The sequence below is a fragment of the Protopterus annectens genome, chromosome 5.part0 (assembly GCF_019279795.1).
Source record: "Protopterus annectens isolate FY-2018-M chromosome 5.part0, PAN1.0, whole genome shotgun sequence".
Taxonomy (NCBI): Eukaryota; Metazoa; Chordata; order Ceratodontiformes; family Protopteridae; genus Protopterus; species Protopterus annectens.
Genome location: NC_056735.1, coordinates 725,831,757 through 725,851,000, shown reverse-complemented (window position 1 = coordinate 725,851,000; position 19,244 = coordinate 725,831,757). Strand labels below are relative to the sequence as shown.

Here is a 19,244-nt window from a genome sequence, read left to right as displayed (position 1 = left end):
ATATATCAAAGCACCTCATTTTACCAAGGTGGCAAACAATTCACCACACCCCCATAATGGAGACACTTAGTCTCTCAACAGTTCACTATACAAAGCATTAATTGTATAAGAAGCAGCAGCAACAAAGCCAGAAAATGCTTAAAAATCTATGGTCCGTGCAATATGAGTTTTCCCCCACCCAAATATGAAGCAAACTTGTAAAGAGATGCAGGAAGTATGTGATGCAAGACAGACAGCCCCCAGACTGGAATTCTGGAGAGCACTGACCCTCATCTGAACATATTTGGCTCTTTTGCTTCTTCTCAAAATGCCATTTTAATTATTTTTTTCTGTGAATAATACTGGATTAAAATATGCCAAAATGCTTTAATTTAGATTTTATGCTTTCGCTGAGCTGGTATACACCTCCCAATAACACCGCATTTGTAATTTACAGCTATTCACAACACCTGTATACAATGGAGACCTGGTCTCTGTTAACATTAAATAAATCCTTTCACTTCTCTTTCTGGGCCTGGCAACAATAGCACTGCCTAGACTCTACCATTTGGATTCTGGGTCTATGGTTAATCGTCAAACAGACTAACCATAGAACGGCACATCATCGAACCCTAATCATTGAATGTTCAGCCATCAAAGCATCACTTCATCGAGCCTGTGAGACAGGGAAAGTAACTAGTTGGCCAACACTTCCTCGTCTTACAAATGTCATCATTTCAAACCCATCCATATGGGGGGGTCTTTGCCCCCCCCAACTTTATATACCAAATCTAAAGTTGTACTACAGTGGGGAAAAGTGAGTTAAACTCAGGAGTTCAAAAATTTAATAAAATGGTTCTGCACTTTTGTTACATTTACAATCAATGACAATTGAGTGCTACTGTTTAGGGTTTTATTCTGCCCCTTATAGCTATTAACCAAACTATATATCACTGTGACTGGAATGCAAAAAAAGTCCAGCACTCAATCTTTGTACTTACTGCAGGACAAGTAAACAATAAGGGTATTTAACACTTTTAGCCTCAACTAGGTGGAAAAAGGCAAGCTGCCAGTTAGAAGAAAAATTTCAAGCATACTATGAGCCAAAGAAAGAACTTCTAAAGACGAAGCATTTTTTTCATTACCAGAGGTTTTACCAGAGGCCAAGGGGTTCAAGAGATTACAGTCTTATGAGCTGAAAACAGGACAACGTACTCCGAATTAGATGACTTATATGCGTCACTAACAAAAATGCCTGTATCATTATAAATTATAACCACAGGTACAATACTGACAGTCAGACTTAATACTAGGTGATGCATCACATGTATGTAGGCTGAGTTATAATTTCGCTGATCAGTCATAAGGGCTGCATAAACAGCAAACAGTGTCAGCAATTAGGCATAAACTAATAATGACAATAAAATAAACCTCAAAGCTTATAAATTAAATGAAAACAAAAACATCTCTACACAACAATCTAAAACGATGGACTGAAGTCACGGGCATGAGAAAAAAATAATAAAAAACTATTACATCTGTAGGTGCTGTGAGAGTCTCCTTCAGTCTAAAAAAACACAAGCAAAGAAATGAAGATGACTTGCAAGATTTGCAATCTGTTGAATCTAGCAGACAAACAAAAGGTGACATTTCTGTAGATGCAGTTAAAATGCATAGTCAGGGCACAGAAAGCACTGAAAAAATGTTGGCCAGATAAGATTTTTCAAGGCACGATTATTACTTTTAAGCTAAATACTGAAGCAGATTGCAATATTACACTGATCTGTCTTTAAAACACTGAACATCTCAGGTACCATGTGTGGTTCTGCTTGCTCTTGTCTGGCGTATTCAGGTCATTCACTTATTTAATTCAATCAGATTATGTGTACTTATGAATACAAATACCTAATTCACAAGGTAATAATTTTAACTAGTATATCTTAAAATGCAGTTAGTTAGCAACATATTTTGTGGCATGTGGCTTATAAGAAGTTTAGTAGGACTAAAAGATGCACATAAACTCACATGTTTGAGCAGGAAATACCATGAATGTTTTTCATACAAAACAGCATGAATGGTTCTCATATAAATATGCATGTTATATAAAGTGCCTAGAGATGCGATTATGAGTTTTACATTATTCTTTCACACACCTCTAACCTCAACTCATCATGAACATTTGTTTCTAGTCTGTCTGTTGGCAAAGAGGGTTAAGGCTGTGAGCTGCAATTCCTGTGGTGATGGCAATAATGATGATGATGATGATAACAATAATAATAATAGTAATAATAATACCACACATTTTTTTAACCAGTCAGGTACACTGGACAGACGGTCACTTTTCAGGGGTGACTCAGAAGCAATGTCTGGTTAAATGAGTTGCTCAGAGTTGCACAGTAGGCAACTGAAGGATGTAGGAATCAAACCCAGTACTGCTGCAGAGTCTGAGTCTACCAGCACATTGTCTTAAACCTCTGTGCCAAATTGTCAGAGGGTGGAACAGGGTTTGATTCCCTCAGTCCTCATTTGCTAAAAGAAGAAAAGGAGTCCAACCCAGAAAAATTAAGAACAGCTCCAAGAAAAATGAAGTCAGGGAAAGCAGTAAGATCAGATGAGATCATAGCAGATATGATTAAGATGTTGATGAGTAGGGAAGAAATGGCTCCACTGGGTACTCATAGCAGTATGGAGAGAGAGAGAGAGAGAGAGAGGCATATCCCAGATAACTAGAAAATAACTCTAGTGTTAGTCTACAAGAACAAAAATATTCATAGCTGTTGGCAGTACACAGGTAACAAACATCTGCCATACTGCATGAAAGTTCTGGAGAAAGTGATAGGATCACAGAAGATTACTAGGCTACTAGGTCATTTCAAGCCTAGCTGTTACATCCCACTGTAATACCACAGAAATGTTAGTTAATACCCAAAATTGCATTTAGTAATGGCTGTCCATGTCCAGGAGGGTTGTGAGTGCTAGGCCTGGTAAGAATTTATTGTGCCCCATCCACTCATCCAGGTTCCTCTTGAACAATGTCACAGAGGTGCTCTGTTTCACATGAATAGGTAGCATATTCCAAAGATGTGGCAGCTGCTGGGAGATAAATCTGTCCCTCTAGCATGTCCTATTTAAGTCACAGGCCACATTTAAGTCCCTGGAACGGGTAGCCCTAGTCCCATTTGATTTACAGACATGCAGCAAGTTCATTAGGTTTGGGTCTGAGATTGCTCTGTAAACCATGCATAAGAGTCCTAAGAAGTCTACATGACACACAGTATAGTGACAGGGACTTTCATCTTCTTAGTTAGAAACCTATGAGGTCTCTCCAATTGCTGCAAAAAAAAAAAAAAAAAAAAAGGCGGCGCCATGTGAGGCAGTGGCTGCATCGGGTCGTCAGGGAAAAGTGCTTAATTTTTTTTCTTTTTCACTCAAAAATACAAGAAAACCTGGGTCTGGGCTATTAAATGAAATATAGGAGTTCACAGTAGACAGAAACTGCTGGAAATCAAACATACTCCATCGCTGTGCTGCTGGACTGCTGTTCTATTGTCTGCAAGGTCTGTGGAGCCTACTACAGTCTCAGATCTCTACGAGTTAAGGAGCTTAACCCTGCATGCTGCTAAGTGCCTGAAACATGAGATGGGAGGTGCTGGAACAGGCAGGATAAGTAAGAAAAGGAAGAGATGCAAGAGAACAAGAAAAAGAGGATGTAGGGCTGGTACTGCTGCTAAACTAAAGGCAAACCCTCACGCTGCTCTCAATACTGCTTGCAAATCCACATTCTCTTGACAACAAGATGGACTACTTAATGATGGAACTCTCTTCCAAGAACAAGCTGAGAGACATTTGTTTAATTATGACTAATAAGACATGGCTATACAGCAATATCAGTGACAATGCAGTTAATTAAGGGAGATTCACAATGTATCATGCAGACAGAAGCCAAGCACTGTGTCGAAAGGTTAGGGGAGTAGGAGTCTGCATTTATGTTAATAACCTTTGGTACAGTAACCATGTGGTCATTATGTATCACTGCTCTGAGAATCTGGAATTTCTGTCTATAAAATGTAGACCTTTTTACATTCCTAGAGAGCTAAATGGAATCTGCATAACAGTGGTGTATATCCCACCTACTGCTAACACAAATGAGGCACTCACAAAACTGCACCAGTCTATCTGTGACATGCATCATGTGATAGCTGGTGATTTTAATCAGGCTGATCTAAAGTCAGTATTCCCCCATTACTACCAGCATGCAAGTTTTCCAACAAGGGGTAGGAGACCTTGGATAAAGTGTACACCAACATAAAGCAAGTCTACAACAGACCAGCACATCAACCTAGATGAATACACCAAAGCAGTGATGGCTTACATCATAAACTAGATTGATAATGTCATAAAGATCAGAAGCATCATCACAAGAGCTAACCAAAAGCCATGGCTTACAAGTAAGGTCTATGATCTTCTGAAGGCAGGGAATTCAGCATTCAGGAGAATGAGAGGAAAGCCTTTAGTGTGGCAAGAAAAACCTGAAGAAAGGCATAAAAGAGGCTAAGAGGGAATATAGGAGGAAAGTACTAAACCACTTTGAGGACATGAGGGATACCAGATGGTTGTGGCAGGGTATACAACAAATTACGGACTATACAATGAGAGCTGCACATTGTGATGATAACACTGACTTCCTAGACAGGCTGAAAATCTTTTTTGGAAGATTTGAGGAGAGGAACACCACAAATGTGCAAGAGTTATACACAGAGCAGTATGATGCAGTACTCAGCCTTAGCCTGATGGAAGAAAAAAGGGTGCTACAGAAAGTCAATTCCAGAAAGGAGGCCAGTCCAGATATTATCTTGGGGTAAGGTGTTAAAGAGCTGTAGAGACCAACTATGTTCAGTACTCACGGATATATTTAACACCTCACTTGGCCTAGCAAACGTCCCTTCATGTTACAAAGTAACAAATATCATCCCTCTACCCAAAAAAGCCTCACCCTCCAGTTTGAACGATTTCAGGCCTGTTGCACTAACATCCACAGTTATGAAATGTTTTGAGAGGCTAGCCAAGAAACACCCGTCTGCAGAACTACAGTCAACTTTTGATCCACTGCAGTTTGCCTACAGAGAAAACAGATCCATAGCTGAAGCAATAGCGGTCGCATTACATCTTGCTCTTGAGCATCTGGAGAGCAAGGACAGCTATGTGAGAATGCTATTCATCGACTTTAGCTCGGCATTTAACACAGTCTTCCCCATGCAATTGATCAATAAGCTAGTACATCTGAGCATCAACAAACATTGAGCATCAACAAACATTTCTGCAACTGGATCTTGGACTTTTTGATTAACAGGCCACAGAAGGCTTGTGTGGGTAAGAATACCTCTAGGAGCATAACACTGAACATGTGTTCCTCAGGGTTGCGTTCTCAGGTCCCTATTGTTTACTATCCTAACCCATGACCGCACAGCAAACTTCAGTATAAATCATATCAAATTTGCTGATGACACCACATTCATGTAGTTACCACTTAAACAAATACACAGCAAAGGAGAAAGTAAGATGGGAAATTAGCAGTTTGGATTCAGATGAAGATGCAGCACAACCAAAATGATGTTTGCAGTGAGATAGAGAGTTACACATGATGAGAGTCTCCAAATGATCATTTCCAGACTTGGAGAAAGTACATGACAAGGTCCCAAGAAAGCTGATTTGTAGAGGCCTCAGATGGTTCGTAGTCCCAATTAGGGAAAGCTATTTACAAGGACCCAATGACACAAGTACGAAAAAGTCTGGACTCTCAGAAGGCTTCCCAGTGGAAACTGGTGCATATCAGGAGTCAGTTCTAAGACCACTGCCACTTATTCAAACAGATCATTAAAGCTGCTGTAGGAAGACCATGTGGAACTACAAGCAGACTACTTCAACAAATGACAGGGTGATGCAATTCAAAACTGAAGGAACACGGGATGAAAATACATACAGATAAGACAGCTGTACTGTCAACAAATGGAGAGAAATCAGAAGATGAAAACTGTAACAGAAGGGATATCAGTTGAACAGGTTAACAGCTTCAAGTATCTTGGAAGGGTGGTTGAAAAGAAGAGAATTATTAGCATGGAGGTCAAAGCTAGAATCAATGCAGCTGCAGCGAACTGGTGCTGAGTTTCAAAGGTACTGTGTGACGGAAGAATGCCAAAGAAACTGAAAAGTAAGGTTTCAAAATGGTGCAACAGAGTACTATTGTATGGTACAAACACCTGGGAAGTAAAGACAGAGTAGTTGTGGAAACTAGTGGTGATGCAGATGAAGTGCCAGCTGGTAGGATGCACACTGAGGGTCAGACAAAGAAATGAGGAGATCAGAGCAGAAGCAAAAGCAACTGCAGAGAGCGTCAAAGAGAACAGATTATGGTGGTTTCTGTACATGTGCAGGAAAGCAGAAGACAATCTGATAAACATGATTTGGGACAAACTGAAAGAAGGAAACAAGGGAAGACAGCAAAGAGATGGACTGTTTCTGTGAGAAAAGACCTGCAACACTCAGGCATGACTGATGAAGAAGGTAGGACAGTGGAACTGAATCTAGACATACGGCAATAGACAGCACAACACCCTGACCCCATGTAGAAAATGGGAAAAAATTATGATGACCTTAAGTAATTTACTTTACAGACAGTGTTTGGGGGCAACTGGAAATATTGGTTAGGCTCCTCAACTGTCCCCTGCACGCAAGCTTATTAACAACCTACGAACCTAAGTGATTGTAATAAAGGTGTAATAAAATGCAGTATATATACATGACTTCAGAGCTAATAATCTGAAAGTTTGCAAAGCAGAAGCAAACACTATTTTCAGCACATCTTTGATAGTTAAACTGGCAAACATTAAATATGTAAATAATTTCAGTATGCTGCAGATTTTGAAAACATCTTACAGTTATGTTGATTTGTGTGATGGCTTTGACTCCTTACCAGATGATGATATACTCTGACTTCTCCAGAAGCCTGGGAAACATGAATCTACGAGAGTACCCAATATGCTTTAAGATAACACTGAAACTATAGTTGCTTTTTCAAACTCAAAAGGAGGCTAAACAACAAATAATCTGGATGATATTAAGATCCCATAGACTACTGGCTGATAAGACATGTGAAACAATAATGACCTATTCTCTTGTCTTCGACCTAATATTTTATGTGAAGTCCCTCAAACACTGAAGGGCTAGATTAGCAAGACTGAAAAAGTAAAACAATATTATCTGAAAATTACTTTAAAACAGTATTTTCTTGAATACTGTGATTTTAAAATATAAACAACTATCATTTCTAGACGTCTCCATGCTTTTAAATGTCCTGCTTTAATTGTGCATGGAGATGCTAAACAACATCATAAGAAACGCTGTCTAGTTGCAACTCACAAAGGGCACTTGTGTGAATGCAGATTGAAACAGAAATTAGATAATAAATCTAAAAGACAATATGCTGTGCTTAAGAATTTGCACTCAGTGCTGAAATTGCAATATTATCTAATTGAGTATATTAAAGATTAGGCTTTCCTTCTAGGACTAGGTGGCATTCTGGTGGAAGTCTGGAAGCAGGGAGAAAAAAAAGTGATAAAAATCTGGAAGATTTTAACAATATTTTAAAAGGAGGAGAAGCACCAACACCCTAGAAAAAAATAAAAAAGTTTTGGTGGTTATAATACCTAAAGACTGTAAAGACCTGTCAGATCCAGATTCATATGGCCCCATGTTGATTTTCAACCGTGACTATAAAATGTTTATGTCTACAATGGTTAAAAAAAATGGCAAAGGTATTGCTAAAATTGATACATATGGAACAATGTTGTTTTGTGGATGGGATGCAAATATTTGACAGCATTTATGGGATAATGATTATCCATAGGGAAGCAGAATTTAACAAAATTCAGCTGTTAGTGATGGGTCTTGATGCAAGAAAAATCAACACAGTAAACTGGAATTTTATAAGAACAGCAATGGAAGCATTTGTATACACCAATATAATAACAAGGTTGATTAGGGGGATATATGAGGGAGTGGATGCAGAAAAATCGACAAAGTAAACCGGAATTTTATAAGTACAGCAATGGAAGCATTTGTATACACCAATATAATAATAATAAGGTTGATTAGGAGGATATATGAGGGACTGGAGGCAAAAATCCAAGTGGGAAGGTTCCTTTCTGGCCATTTGTGTTTGAACAGAGGAATCAGAGATGGGTGTCCTTTTTCCCCTTTGTTATTTTTAGAACCACTGGCAAAGAAAATAAGAGACTCAGAAATTCAAGGATATAATTGCTATGGTAATCAAGAAAAGTTGCCTTATTTGTAGACAATATTATTTTGCACCTGAAAACCACAAAAGGAAATCTCATTGTTGTGCAACATTTTGAGATAGTCTGAATTTTTCCGGGATATAAAATTAATAAAGCTGAAACAAAGGCTACAACTGTAAACTATTTACCCATACATGAATTGGTTCAGCAGTACTCTTATTTATGGGGACGTGATAAAATGAAGTATTTAGGAGTATGGGTTAAAAAGGATTATGTTAAGGATATGTAAGAAGAAACTAAACAAAAGATAATACAAGAACTGAGAAAACAGAAGCTCTTGTCTATGGTGATGGACAGGGAGATACAAGCAGTAAAAATGCTTTTAGTCCCCTTTAGTTTTATACACAGGTCAAACATATTTTTATCAACCAGAGGAGAAGATGTGGATAGCAATTAATACAGAGTTGAAGGATTTTATTTGGGAGGAGAAGAAGGCAAGAGTCAGGTGGGGTAAGTTGATCTTTCCAATAAAACAAGGTGGTTTAGGATTACCTGGTTTGAAGGGATAACAAAAGCAGAGAGTTACAATTCAAATTGGAAAGGAATAATGATGATGAAGACGGGATAAAACTCAAGAAATAAGGAGAGAGTGGGATTTTGGATGAAGATCCTTAAGGAGAATATGAATATAATATTCTGTATGACTGCTAAAGTAGCAGAAAGTATTCTAGGAATTAAGCCAACACGGGAATGGAGAAAAGAGATTGTGCCAATAAGGATGACTGCAATTAGGGGTATATGGATTAGGCAAGAGGAGGCTAGAATTTACTGGAGAAAACTGGCAAAGGAATGAAGGTATTGGGAACAAATAATTAGACAGGGATAGGTAAAAGAATAGGAAGACGCCAATAAGACATTCGGACTGCAGGCTACAGACTGCCTTCCTATCAGGGACTGATAGATTAAAATAGCTAATTGGGAACATATGTTTTGGGAGTGTAATGAGTAGGCAAACTTTAAAAATTCCCTATATAGTACTCTCTCAGAAATTTTTTGTGCTGGGATGCAGAATCTGAACTGCATAGACATATTAAGGCCTTTTTTAATGCTGGTGGCTGCCAAAAAAACGAAAACAAACAATTATTAGAAAATAAAAATCAAAGTCTAAACAAACCATATTTGAAGTAGTGAATATTGTAACAAAGATAAAATAATTGAAAGTGGGCTCTTTAGCAACTGGTATGAGCAAATTACATAGCAAAATGGGAACTGTGGAAACAAAACATGCAGAAAATTGTTTTGGGGAAGGAATGAGATTTAAAGGAAGGCAGGAATGGGCCAACTTATCTAATGTTGGATTGATTATGTTGTACTGAAGAATATATGTGATGTATAATGTTTGTAACTGCTAAATGTTTATATGGTTTGTTTTCTTATATGTAAATGTAAGTTTGCTTACGTCAAAAGTGATAGTTCAATAAAAGTGTTTGAAAGAAAAAGATAAATTCCTAAAACAGGACTCTCAATTACATGATATGAGAGATTGACATGGTATGGCTGTACAGAGAATAGTTATGTAAAATCTTATCATAACCATAGATGTCCTTCTCTTCTATTTTGCAGTATTCTTTACATATGTGTTGTATTCCACCCATCTACCCAATGTCAGACCTGTATACAAAAGCTTAGAACCACGCCTGTATGTGGGATGTCGCACAAAGGCACAGACAACATTAACTATAAAAGGGACGTCTGCATGTACAATCTTCAGAATAAGAAAGCCCCATAAGGAAAGGAGTCTAAAAGGAGTCTAAGGAGATCATCCTAGGAAAGAGCAAGTTGTAGGGGGAACGCGGGAGGGATAGAATACTGTAACACAGAACAGAAGGACATCTATTGTTATGGTAAGATTTTACACAACTATTCTATGTCCTTCTATTCAGTGCTGCAGTATTCTTTACATATGGGAGAGTGCAAAAGCTGAAAGGGAACCCAGGGAGGGATGACAAAGTAGGGAAAAGCTAAGAGGAAGCATTTTTTTTAGGAATCCTTAGAGAATCACTCTGGCAAAACCTGCTCTGGTCCTAGAAACAATGTCCAATTTGTAATGTTTCATAAAGTTATGAACAGATGAGCAGGTGGCAGCTTCCAGGGTGGCATGAGCATCTAGACATTTAAAGAAGGCCCCTGAGGATGCCACTGATTTAGTGGAATGGGCCTTAACAGATGCTGATAAAGACTTCCCATGAAATTCATAGCAAAACACAATTGCCTTAGACAGATGTGGAAATGGTTTGTTTGGATAAATGCAAACCCAAAGCCCTGGGATGAAAAGAAACAAAAAGCTGGTCAGACATCCTAATGGGCTTAGCTTTGTCAAGGTAAAATCTGAGTTGTCTATGAACATCCAAGGTATGCAAAAATCCTCTCAATGGGGATTGAGGCTAAGGGAAGAAAGTAGGCAACTGGATGAACTGATTAACAGACAACTCATTCCCCACTTTGGACATGAAGGTTGGATTAGTTCTCAAGGATACTCTGTCCCTATGGAAAACTAGGAAAGGGGAGAAGCCATCAATGTCTGAATCTCAGAGACCCTACTAGCAGAGGTTAAGGCTACTAGAAGCACAGTCTTCCATGTGCACAACTTTAGAGAAGCAGAAGCGGCTGGTTTAAAAGGGCCCCGAGTAGCTTTTCTAACACACAGTTAAAATCCCAAGGAGGAGGAACTGGTTTCCTGGGAGGTTTTAAATGTAGGATGCTGTTAAGAAAAAACTTAACTTCAAGCCTGGAAGGTAAGGGGGGAGTTAAAGGCAGACAAAGCAGAACAATGGACTTTAACTGTGGAGTAGGAAAGACCACTGTTGAATAACTCACATAGGTAAGATAGTGCTAAGGGAATGTCTGCACCAAAGAGATCCTCTTTCCTTTTTTGGCACCAAATGGAAAATCTCCACTTGAAAATGTACGATTTTCTAATATTGGGTTTTCTGGCCTCCCGCAAAACCCGTAGCATGTCCTTAGAATATAGGCACCTGAAAAGGATCAAAAGTTGATCACCCACAAAGTTAGCTGTAGGATTGACAAATGGTAGTGAATCAATGATCTCTTGTCCTGAGTGAGCAGATCCATCCAGTGAGGTAACATGTAGTGATGACCCTTGGCTAACTGCAGAAGAAGAAGGAACCAGTGCTGTCTTGGCCAAAAGGGAGTCACTAGCAAGATAAAGAAGTTATGTACTTACCATAACGTTTGATGTTTGTAGTCCATCTCGCCCTTCATTCTTACACTTGGGATCGGAGCCAAACCTCGGCTCCGACTCGGCAAATCTCTAGCTCAAAATCTTCTGGTTGGCTTGTGGCGAGGAGGTATCCCATAATGCACCGCTAACATATTCCAGATCTTGTTTGCTGTAAGAAGTAAATATACAGAGACAAAGAACAAACCATGTAGAAAGGTCTCAACATAAAGATAAGGCAGCAGTCACACTACCCCCAGGCCCTCAAGGCGCGGGCAGGAAAGAGGGTTCGTAAGAATGAAGGGCTAGATGGACAACAAACATTGAACGGTAAGGTAAGTACAAAACTTCTTTATGTTCTGTAGTCCTATCTCGCCTTCATTCTTACACTTGGGACAACGTCCCTAGCACCTTTATCTTGGGTGGCTCACTGGAAAATGCTCCTGAGTACTGTGGAACCAAAGGAAGACCTGTTCCTGGAAGCCATGTCCAATTTGTACTGAGTAATGAATGTATGAGATGAAGCCCATGTTGCTGCTACACAGATGTTATCTATAGGAATTTTTGCTTGAAAGGCTACCGAAGAAGACACAGATCTGGCAGAGTGAGCTTTCACTTTGAAGGGAAGATCTTTGCCACTGGATGTATAGACAAAGGAAATGCAGCTGGAAATCCAGTGAGACAATGTGGTTTTAGAAACTGGAAGGCCCTTCCTTGCATCCGAAAGAGAAATAAATAATTGATCTGACCTTCTGAAATTCTTAGTTCTGTCAAGAGAATTTGTACTCTGCCTTGTTAGAAAAATTTTGGAACTCTTGCCGACTGCGGGACCGCCTGATGGCAGGATAACCCAAGTGTGATGACTGCAGCAGTGTAACACGATGAACATCCCTATCTCTGTGAAACACCAAATAAGGGGGCTTAATGGAAAGGGCTTGCAGTTCTGAGACCCTCCTTGCAGATGTAATGGCCACTAAAAATATAGTTTTCCATGATAAGAACTTGAGGTCACAAGTTGCTGAAGGTTCAAAAGGGCTCGAAGTAAGTTTTTCAAGTACAAAATTCAAATCCCAGGGTGCCACTGGAACCATGACTGGTGGCCCCTTTAAGGAAAGTTCTACACAGTCTATGCGCCATAAGGTTAGGGTCATTAGCCAAGTGAAAGGTAGAAATGGCTGCCAGTTGAACTTTAACAGTGGCAGCTGCTGAGCCTTGATGGAACAGCTGAGTAAGGAACTCAGAAATGGAAGCTGTATAACTATCAAGGTTTCTCTCACGGGCCCAAAAGGAGAATCTTTTCCATTTTCTGGTAGAAGGTTTATGAGAATATGTATGACATCAGGGGAAAGGTCATGAAGCCTGACTAAGGATGGAATTGGAGCAGACAAGCTGTCAAATTGAGGGTGTGGAGAGAGGGATGAACACCCCTGACATGTGCGTCAGCAAATCTGGCACTGGGTCAAGAGTCCATGGTTAATCCATCAGATGAGGTCTGAGGAAGGGGAACCAAATCTGTCGAGACCAGTAAGGAGAAATTAGGATAATTCTGCTTCTCAAGGATATTGCTTTCTGAATTACCTTTGATATCAGGGGAAATGGTGGGAATGCACAGAGAAGTCCCGAGGGCCAATCGTGAACGAGTGCATCTCTTGGTGCCTCCCCTTCCGGGGGAATTAGGGTGAAGTAGCTGCTGCATTTGGCATTTAGAGGGGTGGCAAATAGATCGCGGCAAGGCTGACCCCATTTGCGAAAAATCTGTTCGGCAATGCTTGTATTCAGGGACCACTTGTGAGGCATCAGAAAGTACAGTTGTGTACACTTAACATAAATGTAGATGCTCGAGTGTATTCACTGTTGCAGTCACTACATTTGGGTAATCTGCTTGCAGGTTGCCCTCAGTTGGCCTGATTAACAAAGTATTGGGTCCTGTGTCAGTTGCTGTCCCTTCTTCCATGACTTCAGGTCGTCAGGGGTATAAAACATGCAGCCACTGCCATTACATCAGTTTTTCTTGCCACAGATGTCAGGTGCCCCCCTAATGGGAAGTAATTAAACATAAAAGCACAAAGATATACCTCTAACAAAAAAGCAAATACACCAAAAAGGCTTTTAAGCATAGTAAAGGAAAGTAGATGTATAGCCAAAATAAGTTAGGGGGCTGCAGGTAGAGTAATCAGGACTGCAACAGTGAATACACTCAAACATCTACATTTATGGTAAGTGTAAACAACTGTACTATGTTCTTTGTGTTTCACTGTTGCAGTCATTACATTTGGGTAGATTCCCAAAGCTATGGTTGGGAGGAGAAGTTTAGATAGCATTAGGGCCAGCTATAAGGCCCTGCAAGACTGCAGTGGAAACACCAGCTCTGGATTTAGAGAAAATTGGCAAATGATAATGCTTGGTGAAAGTATGTACAGAACTCCAGGTAGCAGCTTCTAGGATGTCCCTGGTAGGGACCCTCTGAGAAAGGCTGTAGAGGTAGATGCAGCGCTGGTGGAGTGAGGTCTGATCCCCAGGGGGATAGGTTTTCCATGGTGCTTATAGCAGAAATTAATGCAATAGTTTATCCATTTAGAAATAGTTTGCTTTGAAATAGTCTTCCCCTCTGCCCCTGCAGCAAATGCTACCAGCAGTTGTTCAGATTTCCTTTAAGGTTTAGTCCTTTTCCAAGTAGAATCTAAGTTGAGTGTGCACATCTAAGGAATGCAGTATCCATTCCCCTTTATTCTGTGGATTGGAAAGAAGGTTGGCAAATGAATGGACTGATTAAGAGCTACACTGGATACCACATTGGGCATGGCTACACTGGATACCACCTTGGGCATGAAGGATGGATTGGTTCTGAGTGACACCCTGTCCACATGAAAGATGATGAAAGGCTCCACTGCCATAAGGGCCTGTAATTCAGATACCCTTCTAGCTGAAGTGATTGCTAAAAGGAAAGCTGTTTTCCAAGAAAGAAATGTTAAGTCTGCAGTAGCAGCTGGATCGAAAGGAGGTAGAATGAGTTTCTCCAAGACAAAGTTAAGGTCCCAGGCTGGGGTTGGAGCTCTCCTGGGTGGTCTCAAATTTTTGGCCCCTCTGAGGAACTGCTTGAGCAGTGGATGAGAGAAGAGGAGAGGTTCTGTGTTAAAATGAGCTGAAATGGCTGAGGCGTGGATTTTAAAGGAGGAAAAGGACAGGCCCTTGTGAAGCATCTCAGTTAAGTATTGTAAAATCTGAGGTAAATTGGGCGCTGCTGTGCGCATCTCTTGAGACTGGTTCCAGGCACAGAATATTTTCCAATTTTCAGCATAAGATTTTCTAGTACTAGGCCTCCTTGCCTCTAAGATGATATCCATCACAGCTTTACTGAGGGATGGTAAAAGAGAGATTAAGTAATTAGCCAGGCTGCAAGGTTCAGTGTTGGAAGCTGAGGGTGCAGAATCTGGTTCTCCTGCTGAGAAAGCAGGGAAGAAGTCTGAGGCAGGTGCCATGGAGATAACCGTGACACACTGCACAGGAGGGGGTACCAGTGTTGGTGTGGCCAGTATGGAGCAATCAAAATCATCCTTGGTTTGTCCTGTTTGACTTTTAGTAGTACTTTGGAGAGCAGAGGCAGAGGGGGGAAGGCATAGACTGATAGGTTTTTCCAGCTGAAGGACAGAGCATCCACTTTCCAGGCTTGTTTGTGAGGAGTCCTTGTGCAAAAATTGTCCAATTGGTAGTTCTGGGGAGTGGCAAACAGGTCTATATCTGGGCACCCCATTTGCTTGTCAACATGTTGAAAATCCTTGGCTCCAGTTTCCACTCGTGTGGGTCCATGAGGTTTCTGCTTAGTCCGTCTACCAGTGCATTTAATTTTCCTGGCAGGAATTGAGCTTGTAGGCGCTTGGTAGCTCAGGGCTGTGTTCCACAATGCCATGGCTAGTCTGCAGAGGGGGTAAGAATGTGTACCCCCCATGTTTGTTTATGTACCACATAACAGTGGTGTCCGTCTTTACCATTAGTTGTCCTGGAAGAATGTGGTCCTTGAAGGCTGTCAGAGCATTCTGTACAGCTAACATTTCTTTTTGATTGATATGCCGGTGCATTTGACTTGGGTTCCACTTACCCTGAATGCACTTCCCTGCCAGGTGAGCCCCCCATGCATAGTCTGATGCATCTGCTGTTAGGGTTTGGGTGGCAGGTGGTGGTATGAAAGGTAGCCCCTTGTTTTGGTGGCAGGCTTCTGCCCACCAAAGGAACTCTAGGCGTAAGCAAGGTATGAAAGGAATCATTGTTTCTAGGTTTTGAGAATGTTGACACCATAGGCTTTTTAAATACCACTGTAGTTTCCTCATATGCAGTCTTGCATATGGAATTAGAAGAATGCAGGAGGCCATAAACCCCAAGGCTTGCAGTATTTGTCTTGCAGATAGCAAGTTTTTTGTGGCCACTTGTTTGAAGTAGGTTGTCAAATGAATTTGCTTTTCTGGTGTGAGGTAAGCCATCTGGGAAGTTGTATTCAAGCTTGCTCCCACAAATATAATTTGTTGACAGGGTACCAGTTGTGATTTCTTTTCGTTTATGGTGTACCCCAGACAAGTTAGAACCCTTTGTACAAAGGCCAGATGATTCAAAAGTATGTCCTGGCTTCCTGGCTTTCTGCCTGAATTAGACAATCTTCCAGGTATGGGTATATTTGAATATTTCTTTGCCTGCAAAATGCAATAATTGGAGCTAGGCACTTTGTGAATACCCTGGGCACAGTAGATAAGCCAAAGGGCAGTGCAGAGAACTGACAGTGCAAGTAGCCTGCTTTGAAGCGTAGGTATCTTCTGCAAGATTCCCTGATTGGGATGTGCAGGTATGCTTCTTTTAAATCTAGTGTTGCCAACCAGACATCTTTGCCTAGAATAGGAAGTAATTGGTGAAGAGTCAGCTCTTGAATTTTGAAATCTCCAAAAAGGTGTTTAGAGTAGACAGGTCCAGGATAGGAAGCCATGAATTGTCTTTTCTGGGTACCAGGAAAAGTCTTGAATAGAAACCTTGTCCTTTTTCCTCTTCTGGTACCAGTTGAATAGCCTGAGAGAGAAAGTACTTGTTTTGGGGCCTCTGTCCACTGATTTGGGGGTAGGTCCGGCCACCTCTGGGTGTTGGCAACGTGTGGAAGTGAAATATGTATCCCTGGGGCACTATATTTAAAACCCATTTGTCCTGGGCAATGAGTTCCCAATTCTTTGCATGAAGAGCAATCTTTCCCACCAAAGGGGCAGTCAGATGATAAGTGCTTGGAAACTTTAAAAGAAAGTCACTGAGACAGTTTACCATGGGGGGAGTCTTATTATTCCCAGACTTGGAAGTGGAGGCCCCCCACTACTTAGTTCTGTGAGTCCCCTGGGACTGAAACCTGGGGTTTTTGCTGTGTCTGGGTTTTGCTTGTGAAGACCTGGAAGAGGCTGGAAAGGACCAATTCTTAGAGGGCCAGTGCCTACTAAATCTAGGAGGCTGAACTTGTAAAAAATCTCTAACAGTTTGCATAGATTTAGCTTTATCTTCCATCTTTTTAAGAACTTCCTCAGCCTTGTTGCCAAACAGGTGGTCCTGATTTAAAGGAGCATCCAACAATTTAGCTTTAACATGATCAGGCAAAGACTGCTCCTTAAGTCAAGCATGCCTTCTGAGCACAGACCCAGTAACAGCAGCCCTGCAAGAGGCCTCTAATGAATCAAAACCACATTGCAAAGTATCTTTTCCAACTTGTTCGGCAGAATGCATTAAATCCTGTAATTCTTTATTTTCCACACAGTCAGGAATCAACATCATTTTCTGTTTAAGCAGTACAATAACATGTTGCTGATATTTTAACATATGAAACTGGCAGTTTAAAGCCCTAATGGCCAAGGATGCAGAAGTGTAAAACTTCTTACCCCATTTATCCAGCACCCTGGAGTCTCTATCAGAAGCGGTAGGATTTTTAGCAGTAGAAGCCTTAATGCCCTTGGGCCCCTGTGAAATAGAATCTGGATCTGCAACAGGATTTTTGAAAAGGAACTTGTGGGACTCAGGGACCCTGTAGTATCTGTCAGGTTTTCTGGGAGCAGGAGGCAGGGAATCAGGGGCCAAACTAGATTCCAAGAAAGCATCATCAACAATGTCGGGTTGGGACTTGGCCTAATGGTTAAGGTGTTTGCCTTACAAACACAAGGTACAGGGTTTGAGTCTCACAAGGGATAATTGGCTAGGTTTAAAATGGCTCGTGAGGGCAGTTAGTTTAGTATGAACCTATAACTCATTCTCGTACAGGAGGAACAGCTAAAGGCTTATGTTTAGGTAGGAGAAGGAAATCCCTAAGCCTCTTTTTTGAATCAGAAAAATCCTGGGTTTCCCCAAAAGAAAAATCCTCAGGAGGGGAAGCAGAGGGAATACAGTCCTCTGCATCAAAAACCTCATAAGTAGGTAAGGACAAATCCAGGTCATCAGAACAGTCAGAATCCTGATCAGAAGATTCATAATCAACCTCAGTCCTTGGCCTCTTAGAAAGGGTGGGGGTTGGCTAACCCTGATTAGATCTTCAGCCATTCTTATAATTTGTTTTTTAGGCATAGAGGCATGAGCATGTGGCCTGGGCATTGGTTTTTTAGACATGGATCGAGATTTAGGTCTAAGTAATGAAGGAGGCGTTGATTTAATATGCAAGTCCGTAGGCCTGAATACACCCTAATATGCCGGTGCCTGCACAGCGGCTCCGGACCCATCCAAGGTAGAGACATCCGCGGGTTGCATAGTTGAAGCATCTCGCGGCAAACCGGACTCCGGATGGGTCTCAGTAGAGGCCTGCGAATCAGAAGTAGTGGGCATCAGGGGCTGCGAAAGCGCCTCACTGAGTACCGGTGAACTGGCAACTGGCTTAGGAGAAGTGTCGTCGGCAGTTTTAGACCTTGGCGGCCTGTCTCTGTCTTTATCTTTGCGTTTTTTTGGAATTCCGGTAGTCGGATGGCTAACCGACAACATTTCTGGATAATTAAACTGAGAACCAAAATATTTAGAAGCAAAAATATACCGACGATGGATAGCGTGCTGATTAAATAAAGCACAAAACCGACAGCAAGATATGTCGTGGTCAGGGCCTAGGCAAGGAATACAGTACGAATGAAAATCTTTATGAGGTATTTGCTTTTCACAAGTAATGCAATTATTAACTTTTACTGACATCGGTAAGGAGCAAGAAAAAGTTTCCCCAATGGGTACTTAGCTTTAGTTGAAGACTTCGGTTCTGAAACTTGAAAATGAAAATTTCAGGAGTCGGCCGACCGGCACTTGCGAACTGCTTCTGCTTCGGGCACCACATGGCAAGAAAGGCTGGTGTAATGGCATCGGCTGCATGTTTTGTACCCCTGACGACCTGGAAGAAGGGACAGCAACCGACGCAGGACCCAAGAATTTGTTAATCAGGCCGACTGAGAGCAACTTGCAAGCAGATTACCCAAATGTAATGACTGCAACAGTGAAACATGAAGTACATTAGCCCTGCTGAATCTGTCGGCTATCATGTTGGTTTTCCCTGGAATGTGCATTGCGACCAGAAAACGTTGGGAAGACACTGCCCACTCCCACACTTGAAGGGCCTCTCTGCAAAGGGGATAAGATTTGGTCCCTCGTTGTTTGTTTATGTACCACACCACTGACATATTGTCCGAGTGGATCACAATCGTCCCTAGAGGGAGAAAGCTGTAAAGTGCTTGCAAAGCCAGAAGCACTGCTCTCAT

At 41.2% G+C, this 19,244-nt stretch overlaps 1 protein-coding gene across 2 annotated transcripts in view; it reads right to left on the bottom strand.

Annotated features, from left to right (window-relative positions):
- The window catches only part of SHROOM2 (shroom family member 2), a 2,012,858-nt gene that overhangs the window by 481,039 nt on the left and 1,512,575 nt on the right, over positions 1 to 19,244 (bottom strand). The gene's annotated exons all lie outside the window — the stretch shown is intronic.